The following is an 8,344-nucleotide window of genomic DNA, read 5'->3' as shown; positions in this document are numbered from 1 at the left end:
ATCCAATTGGTGCTGTTTTTCCAGTAAAAACTTGCAAATGTTGGCAAGGGATAATTTAAATCTAATATGCTTCTGGAAGGGAGCGGATTAGAAATCCCTGGCCGAACAAGTGAAAGTTACCTTTCAGTCCTAACGTTTTGTTTATTTTAATCGATAATCAGAAGAAAATTTTCTTCTAACGATAATTAGAAGAAAAGAAAAACACAATATAAAAGGAAAAACAAGAGTGTTCAGTCTTGCTCATTTGTGCCTTGTTTCCATTGCAGCAATGTAAAATTTAGCTATTGCACCAATGAGAGATAACTGAGAGAAGATTCATATAATTATCATCCATTCTTCTTGGGTATTGATGCATCAAGCATATGGCATATCTATTCTGAAGAGCCCTGTAGAAATTACAATAGAATAGGATATGATATGTGGTAAAGTGTTTCTATTTCCATTGAATGTTCCACCTTCTTTTTTGTTAGGATGTCAAGCTTTTTCTTCTTCCTCATCTAATTCTAATGAGTGTTTCCACCTCTTGGCAGTCCCTTTGTTCCTCTTCTTTCATAGCAACATTCTGTTCTTCATCAACTTTATTTTATCTAGCTTATCCTACATCTTTTTGTTCCTCCTTTTTTCATTGCTATTAAATGCCTGGTTTTTCTGTCTACGTTCTCTCTTTTCACGGAGGTGTTCTAGACCAGGGGTCTCCAGCCTTGGCAACTTTAAGCCTGGAGGACTTCAACTCCCAGAATCCCCCAGCCAGCAAAGCTGCAAAGCAGCAAAGATTCTGGGAGTTGAAGTCTTCCAGGCTTAAAGTTGCCAAAGTTGGAGACCTCTGGTCTAGACTATGCCATGAAACTTTCTTCTCAGGACATTGAAAGATCTGCCACCCTTCGTTTGATGGACATCTGGGTAATGGCATTCCCTCGGTGTGCCACTCATCTGCAATCCTTGCCACATAATGTTTAATTTAGACAAGTTCATATTTTGGGCTTACACACTGAATTTGTGGCAGGTTTTTTAAAAAAAGACTTAAATCACTTCCAAACTTAGCAGTGGGTATTTTGATGGCTAAAGCCATACAGTATATTTCAGAAAACCATTTATAAAGGTAAAGGTAAAGGTAAAGGTTCCCCTTGCACATATGTGCTAGTCGTTCCCGACTCTAGGTGGCGATGCTCATCTCCATTTCAAAGCCGAAGAGCCAGCACTGTCCAAAGACGTCTCCGTGGTCATGTGGCCGGCATGACTAAATGCCAAAGGCGCACGGAATGCTGTTACCTTCCCACGAAAGGTGGTCCCTATTTTTCTACTTGCATTTTTACGTGTTTTCGAACTGCTAGGTTGGCAGAAGCTGGGACACTTAATGAGAGCTCACCCGTCACGTGGCACTAGGGATTCAAACCAGTGAACTGCTGACCTTTCAATCGACAAGCTCAGCATCTTAGGCACTGAGCCACTGCATCCCTAAACCATTTATAACCATTGGTAAATATTTTGTATATTTTAAGGAGTTCTTAACCACAAACTAAAGTGAACATCTTTGTTACAACCCTACTTAGGAAATGTAGTCTTCCTGTAAAACAAAAACTTCCAAACTGTGGTCTACCAGCAGTCTGAAGAATAGTTGGGAGTTAACTAGTCCTTCACTTGATTATAAACAATTTTCTGATGATGGAAATCAAGGCTGTTTCAACTAGGCTAGATTATCAAATAAACTAGTCAACAAAGTTCTAGTCCAAGATTGTTCAGCACTGGTCTCCATGGTACTCATTAGTATAATGAGTTATGTACAATTTTCAAGTGGTTCATTTAAAAAAAAAAAGTTGAGGCTTTGCAGTGTAAAAGTAAGATGATTTTTGGGGAAGAGGATCAGAAATAGAAAAAAGGGAAGCACGATTCCACGATTTGAAATAGAAACGATGCAGTCTGTGCCATCATTTCAACTGCTCGCTGTTTCTGCATTCTTAGTTTGGCTCCGGGGAGGTATATAACCAAGGGTCCCAGGTATTATCTGCCCTGTGGGGGGGGGGAGAGCAGTCAAAAAAGCCAAGATGCTGCTCACAATCGTGCAATTGAAACCCTCCCCTCTTCCCAATGTGTGTAAAAAAAGGCCAAAGGCTTTGATCATAGATCTGTGGCCTCATCTTGACTTTTTGGGTCATCTGCACAGACACCTCTGCCAGGGACAACGATGAGCAATTTATGCTGAAGGGGATCTCTTCCAAAGCCTCGAAATACTTATGTTGAAATTCCTATGCATGAATCTGCAAGCAGTTTACCACAAAGATTTTTTTTTTTTTTAAATGCTCCTCAGATACCACAAATTTGTGAGGTCATATTTATCCACATCCAGTGAGGGGCAAGCGCCTCTTTCCTAGGAGTCATTGGAAAGTCTGTAAGTAAAGATCCATTTTAAAGTCCAAGTGAAATTCATGCACAGGAATTTCAGCAGCCCCAAGTAATTTGAGATGGGTTGAGATTGGCCAATACCTTGTTCCTGTAGTTCTGACCTGATTTAAACTCGATGCTTTCACATCGAGCTCCCATATAAGTCAGAAAAGGTAATCTGTAGCCTGAAGCGTTCCTAAGGCCAACTGTGTTTTGCTTCCACTTCTGCTGGTGGGGATGACGGATATCAAAAGCCATCAAGACATCAAAAGCCTTTGAGAAAAGCTTCCAGAGGGCAACAATGTCCTCAGCTATTCTTTGGGAAATGAGAGGGCCGTATTTTTATATCTTCTGAAAAAATGGCGGACAGAAAGTACAGGTAGTCCTTGACTTATAACAGCTCGTTTAGTGACCGTTCAAAGTTACAACAGCACTGAAAAAAGTGACTTATGATCATTTTTCACACTTATGACCATTGCAGCATCCCCATGGTCATGTGATTTACATTCGTATGCTTGACAACTGGCTTGTCTTTATGACGGTTGCAGTGCTTCCAGGGTCATGTGATCACCTTTTGTGACCTTCTGGCAAGCAAAGTCAATGGGGAAGCCAGATTGATTTAACAACCGTTTTACTAATTTAACATTTCTAGTGATTCACTTAACAATTGTGGCAGGAATGGTCATAAAAGGGAGCCAAACACACTTAATAACTGTCTTGCTTAGCAACATAAAATCTGGGCTGCATTGTGGTCGTAAGTCGAGGACAATCTGTAATTCAAATTCTCGTTATGGATCAGAGAGAGCTTGTAAGTAGATCAGCAGTTTTTGACTTGCAGAGAAGTGTTTTTTTTTCTTTTCTTTTCTACACAGGTTAATGGCTGCCTGGGCAAAGTAAGATATCATCAGACAATTTCACTAGTGGTTTTGACTGTGGCTCTTTGTAGGATTTGTTTTGCTTTTTGTAGATACAAAAATAACCGATCCTATTAAATTTATTTGCTCCTGGCCTAGAATGCCTAAAGTGGCAATTGTCAGGACAAAGATTTGCTTCCACAGATTTTAAACTAGATATGAAAAGCAGACATAAATTCAGGAATACCACATGTAAGAAAGTGACCCATCTCTCACTGTAAGGTGAATTGTTAATCAAAATCGTGAAGACATTTCTGTTGTTCTTGGAAGTACAAGCTGTGGAAATAAAGAGATTTAAAAAGTAATGCTGAGCGTTCAGAATGTAATGTGCAATAGTTCTGAATCTCAAACAGCCTCCTCTCTGAGGCAAGCCTGATGGTGTCCTTTTGAACATAATCATTCTGTTTCCCATTTTAGAGATGGATAAAGTGAGATTTGTGCTGCCTATGGCTTCAGAACCTAAAGCAGAGTAAGAAAAATAAAAAGAGCAGGGACACTCCTTCCTGAATCTCTGATCTTGAAATGGGAGGCAGGCAAGAATGTGAAGATAGACAGACAGCTGGAATCCATGAATGTCTCTCTTTATGCCTTGCAGTCTCCGTGGTCTGTTGCTGTGTTTCAGGAGGACTGATGTTGCTGACCACAAGCCCGCAGGAGTGGTTTATCTAGCGACACAGCACACCCACTTCCCTGGCTGCTGAGTCAGGCTGTTCCCTTTGCTGCCTCGTGCTCTGTACATTGTGTTCCAGCTCTCCTCATTGGCACGTAGCCCAGCTCACATCAGCTTCTCGCTCTTGTTTGTGTTCTCAGTTTGCACTGAGGGCTGGTTTGCAGCTCTGCAATCCTCCCCTCCCATCTGCGACGCCTTTCGTCTTTCCTCATCCTTGCAGAAGCTGGGGCTCCCCAGTCTGGAGGGAAAGGGAGCCTTCGTCCAAGGCTGGGCTAGCACCAGGTATCCAAAGGGACACAGTTCTTTCATAACAGATGGGTTCTGATCAGCCACACATTGCTGCCTGGGTGTTGTTCTGGAAGCAAAATATCACCCTTGCCCTGCAGGTCTAATGAGGCAAAGAAAAGACATCATGGTTACAGCAAACTGGCATGCATGATTACATAGAACCTTCCTGGGAAACACATGTTTGGAGCATTCTTTCAGCACCAGTTGATTCTAGTTTTTAAAAGCCTAAGTAAAATGCTGTCTCTCCACCATCCTATTAACGGTCTTACTGCATGTAGGCAGACACACACACAGGTTTTTGGCACCTTGATATTAATTTGTGTCTCATGCTGTATTCTAATTTCTTCCTTCCATTGTTTGGCTTAACTTTTCATAGTTACCCAACGGGAGGCAATGCTATAGCTATTGCCCCTGATGTACAGAGTAAATCCATGCGATTGAAAGCAGGAGCTATATATTCTGACACATTGACTACATCAGCGTACCACTTCCACAATCCGTGCAGACTGTCTGTTACATGAGAGCCTAATTATAACACTAAAAAGCTAACTTTGCTCTTAGAGAACTGGTATGCTCAAACACAACTATTCCCAAACTTTGTGGGTTGAGCTTGACACAAACAATCAAACAGTGCCCTTCTTGGGGAAAGGACGACCTCAACTTATAAATACAGAGATGTTTCAGAGTTTCACAAGGCCATCTGAACACCAACGAAGTCTTCAGAGATTAATGAGACCATTTTAGCTATTACCAAGTGCTCAGGAGATTAATGACACTCTCTGAAATACTCATAATGTTCCTGGGGCCTGGCAATGACCTCAAGGTCACATAAGGCTGGGAATATGTGAAAAGAAATATGGGTGTATTGGGAGTTGGGTGGATGCATGGGATAGCAGCATGAATTATAGGGGAATAAGTATTGAGAAAAGGACATACAGAATCAGAGGCTGGGATTGTAGCTATGGAAAAGGATATATAGAGATTCCCTAGACCTGATGTAATAGAAAAAATATTCCATATATAAAACTAGAAGCATGTTATTAAGGTCCATTTGCCTTTAAAGTGCCTTTTATTAAAGTTATCAGGAAACTCAATTATAGGAAACTCAGTCAATCATCATTTCCAGTTAAAATAAGACCTCCTTGTTATACTTGAATTGTTCTTTGGGGCCAACAGAACAGATCTGATGCCCTTTAGTCATTCTGTTAGCCTTGAGGCTAACGTTATTTACCGTATATACTCGAGTATAAGCCGAGTTTTTCAGCACATTTTTTGTGCTGAAAAACGTCCCCTCGGCTTATACTCGGGTCTATACGGCTTATACTCGAGTTTTGTTTTTTTTTAAGCCCCTCGGCTTATACTCGAGTATATACGGCTTATACTCGAGTTTTTTTCTTTTTCACATTTTACGGACGGAAGCCCTGCGGTGCAGTGAGAGGCGGGCGGGGAGCCGCCAGCCTTCTCAGCTGAGGGAGGGAGGGTTTCCCCAACCGGTAGGTGCCTCATTTCCCACCCTCGGCTTATACTCGAGTCCCCAGTTTACCCCAGTTTTTGGGGTAAAATTGGGGACCTCGGCTTATACTCGGATCGGCTTATATTCGAGTATATACGGTATTCATATTTATGTGAGTCACTCAATGTCGAGGGAGGAAATCAGAGAGGTTTCTCTCCACTGAATAAACCACCTAAAAATACAACTGAACTTTATAAATTCTATGTGATTGAATCTTAACAGCTTGGTGATATCATTTAAAGCTTACCAAAGCTGAAGAGAAAATCTTAATGGATAAGTAATCTTCTCAAGAAGACCAGTCCCTGGGCTAGTATAGCTGGTCAAGTCATTCAGTCTATGATGCCAATGAGAATGTGAGAATGAGACTCCTAGCAGCAAAAGCACCTGTGAGACAATGACATTGGGTAAAGGAGCTGTTGAGGGCAGGTTTCAGAAGCTGGCATCATTCTACTGGTAAAATGTTCAGTGGATTTGAGATCCACTGAATAAAGGAGAACAAGCATATTTCCTAGAGAACACCCACACCCACACCCAAAAAAACCCAGGTCCAGGACCATCAATAGAAAAGCAGTTTGTTCTTTTACATGATGATAACTCCCCTGTACAGTTCAGGGCATCCTCTCACTCTCCATCCCATAACCCAGGGGTGAAATGCTGCTGGTTTGGACCGGATCGTCTGTTCCGGTAGCGATGGTGGCGGGTGGTTCGGAGAACCAGTAGCAAAAATTCCTCCCACCCCACCCCACCACCACAGCTGAGCTGCGCGATCATCAGAGGTTGCTTTTTTTATTTTAAAAGCATTTTTTCTTTGGCTGAAAAAAATGCTTTTAAAAGTAAAAAAAAAGGCTCTGATTATTGCGCGGCTCAGCTGGGATCATCATAACCTTTTAAAAGCATTTTTTCTACAACCTCTTCAGCCGAAAAAATGTAAAAAAAATGCTTTTAAAAGCCTCCTCTGGCGATCCCACCTGAGTTGCCTGATCATCAGAGGCTTTTAAAAACATTTTTTACAACCTCTTCGGCTGAAGAGGTTGTAGAAAAAATGCTTTTAAAAGTAAAAAAAAAAAGTTGGCCACATCCACCCAATCACATTACCCACCACCACCACCAAGCTACGCCAACAGAACCGGTAGTAACAAATTTTACATTTCACCCCTGCCGTAACCTCCTCTAAAGAATCCCTTCTCCTGCAAATCCCACCCTGAAATACCTAAGTCACTGCTTGGGAGGAGATTGGTATGATTTGTTACACTCAGGCCGGAATGTACTTTGTGTTACAAATGGCTTTGGTCCAAAGCTCAGAAGCTGGACTTTATTTATACTTCCCAGCTCCAGACTCAGTTACATCCTGCTGTCAGTTATGTATGTCTCCCTGCCTTACTCTATCTGGGAGAAGGATGACTTGGCCTTTAAAAAGCCATTCATATCATTTAAGGAGGAGAAAGCAAAATGAACCATGTCTGCCTGCTTTCCTTTCCAATGAACATATCATCAAACTAGTTCTATGAAGTGAAGGAGGAGAACATCCTTGAATATTAATAGTTGGGTTGCCCAAATAAGAGAGCAATAAGCTCAGGGAGAGTAATCCTAAAGTGATAGCTGGTTTAGTAAGACCTTGGCCAGCCCTAAAGGTTTTTTATGCTTCTTTTCCACATTAAAAGGTTTTTGATTAAACAATTTAAACCTTGGTTCTCTGAGGAGCTGAGAGAGATGAAACGCCGGAGAAGACGCCTAGAGAGTACCTGGAGGTCCAGCCGTTCCGAGGCTGATCGGACACTAGTTAGGTCTTTTTTGAAGGCCTATCTAGTGGCACTGAGGGAGGCGAAACGTTCTTACGTTTCCACCCTCATTGCGTCGGCAGATAACCACCCGGCCGCCCTGTTTCGGGTGACCTGCTCTCTCCTACATCAGGAGGAGCGGGATGACCCCTCGCAGGGATGTGCCGAGGAGTTTAGTGGTTATTTATACGATAAAATCGCTCAGCTACGGGATAGTTTGGACCAAAATTGTGATGATCCGGACGAGATTACGGAGACACGTCTTGTTGATGTTGTTTGGGATGAGTTTGATTCTGTGGCTCTCGAGGACGTGGACAGGTTACTGGGGAGGTTACATGCCACTACATGTTTACTGGACCCATGCCCCTCCTGGCTGGTGCTGGCCACTCAGGAGGTGACACGAGGCTGGCTCCGGGGAATTATAAACGCTTCTTTGTTGGAGGGGGTTTTCCCCGCCGCCTTGAAAGAGGCGGTGGTGAGACCCCTCCTCAAGAAGCCTTCCCTGGACCCAGCTATTTTGGGTAATTATCGTCCAGTCTCCAACCTTCGCTTTGTGGCGAAGGTTGTAGAGAGTGTGGTGGCATGGCAGCTTCCCCGGTACTTGGATGAATCCATCTATCTAGACCCGTTCCAGTCCGGCTTCTGGTCCGGATATAGCACGGAGACGGCTTTGGTCGCGTTGGTGGATGACCTCTGGAGGGCCAGGGATAGGGGTTGTTCCTCTGCCCTGGTCCTGTTAGATCTCTCAGCGGCTTTTGATACCATCGACCATGGTATCCTGCTGCACCGGTTGGAGAGTTTG

Source organism: Ahaetulla prasina, chromosome 3, assembly GCF_028640845.1.
Source record: "Ahaetulla prasina isolate Xishuangbanna chromosome 3, ASM2864084v1, whole genome shotgun sequence".
In the NCBI taxonomy this organism is placed as follows: Eukaryota; Metazoa; Chordata; class Lepidosauria; order Squamata; family Colubridae; genus Ahaetulla; species Ahaetulla prasina.
This window is presented reverse-complemented; position numbering follows the sequence as displayed.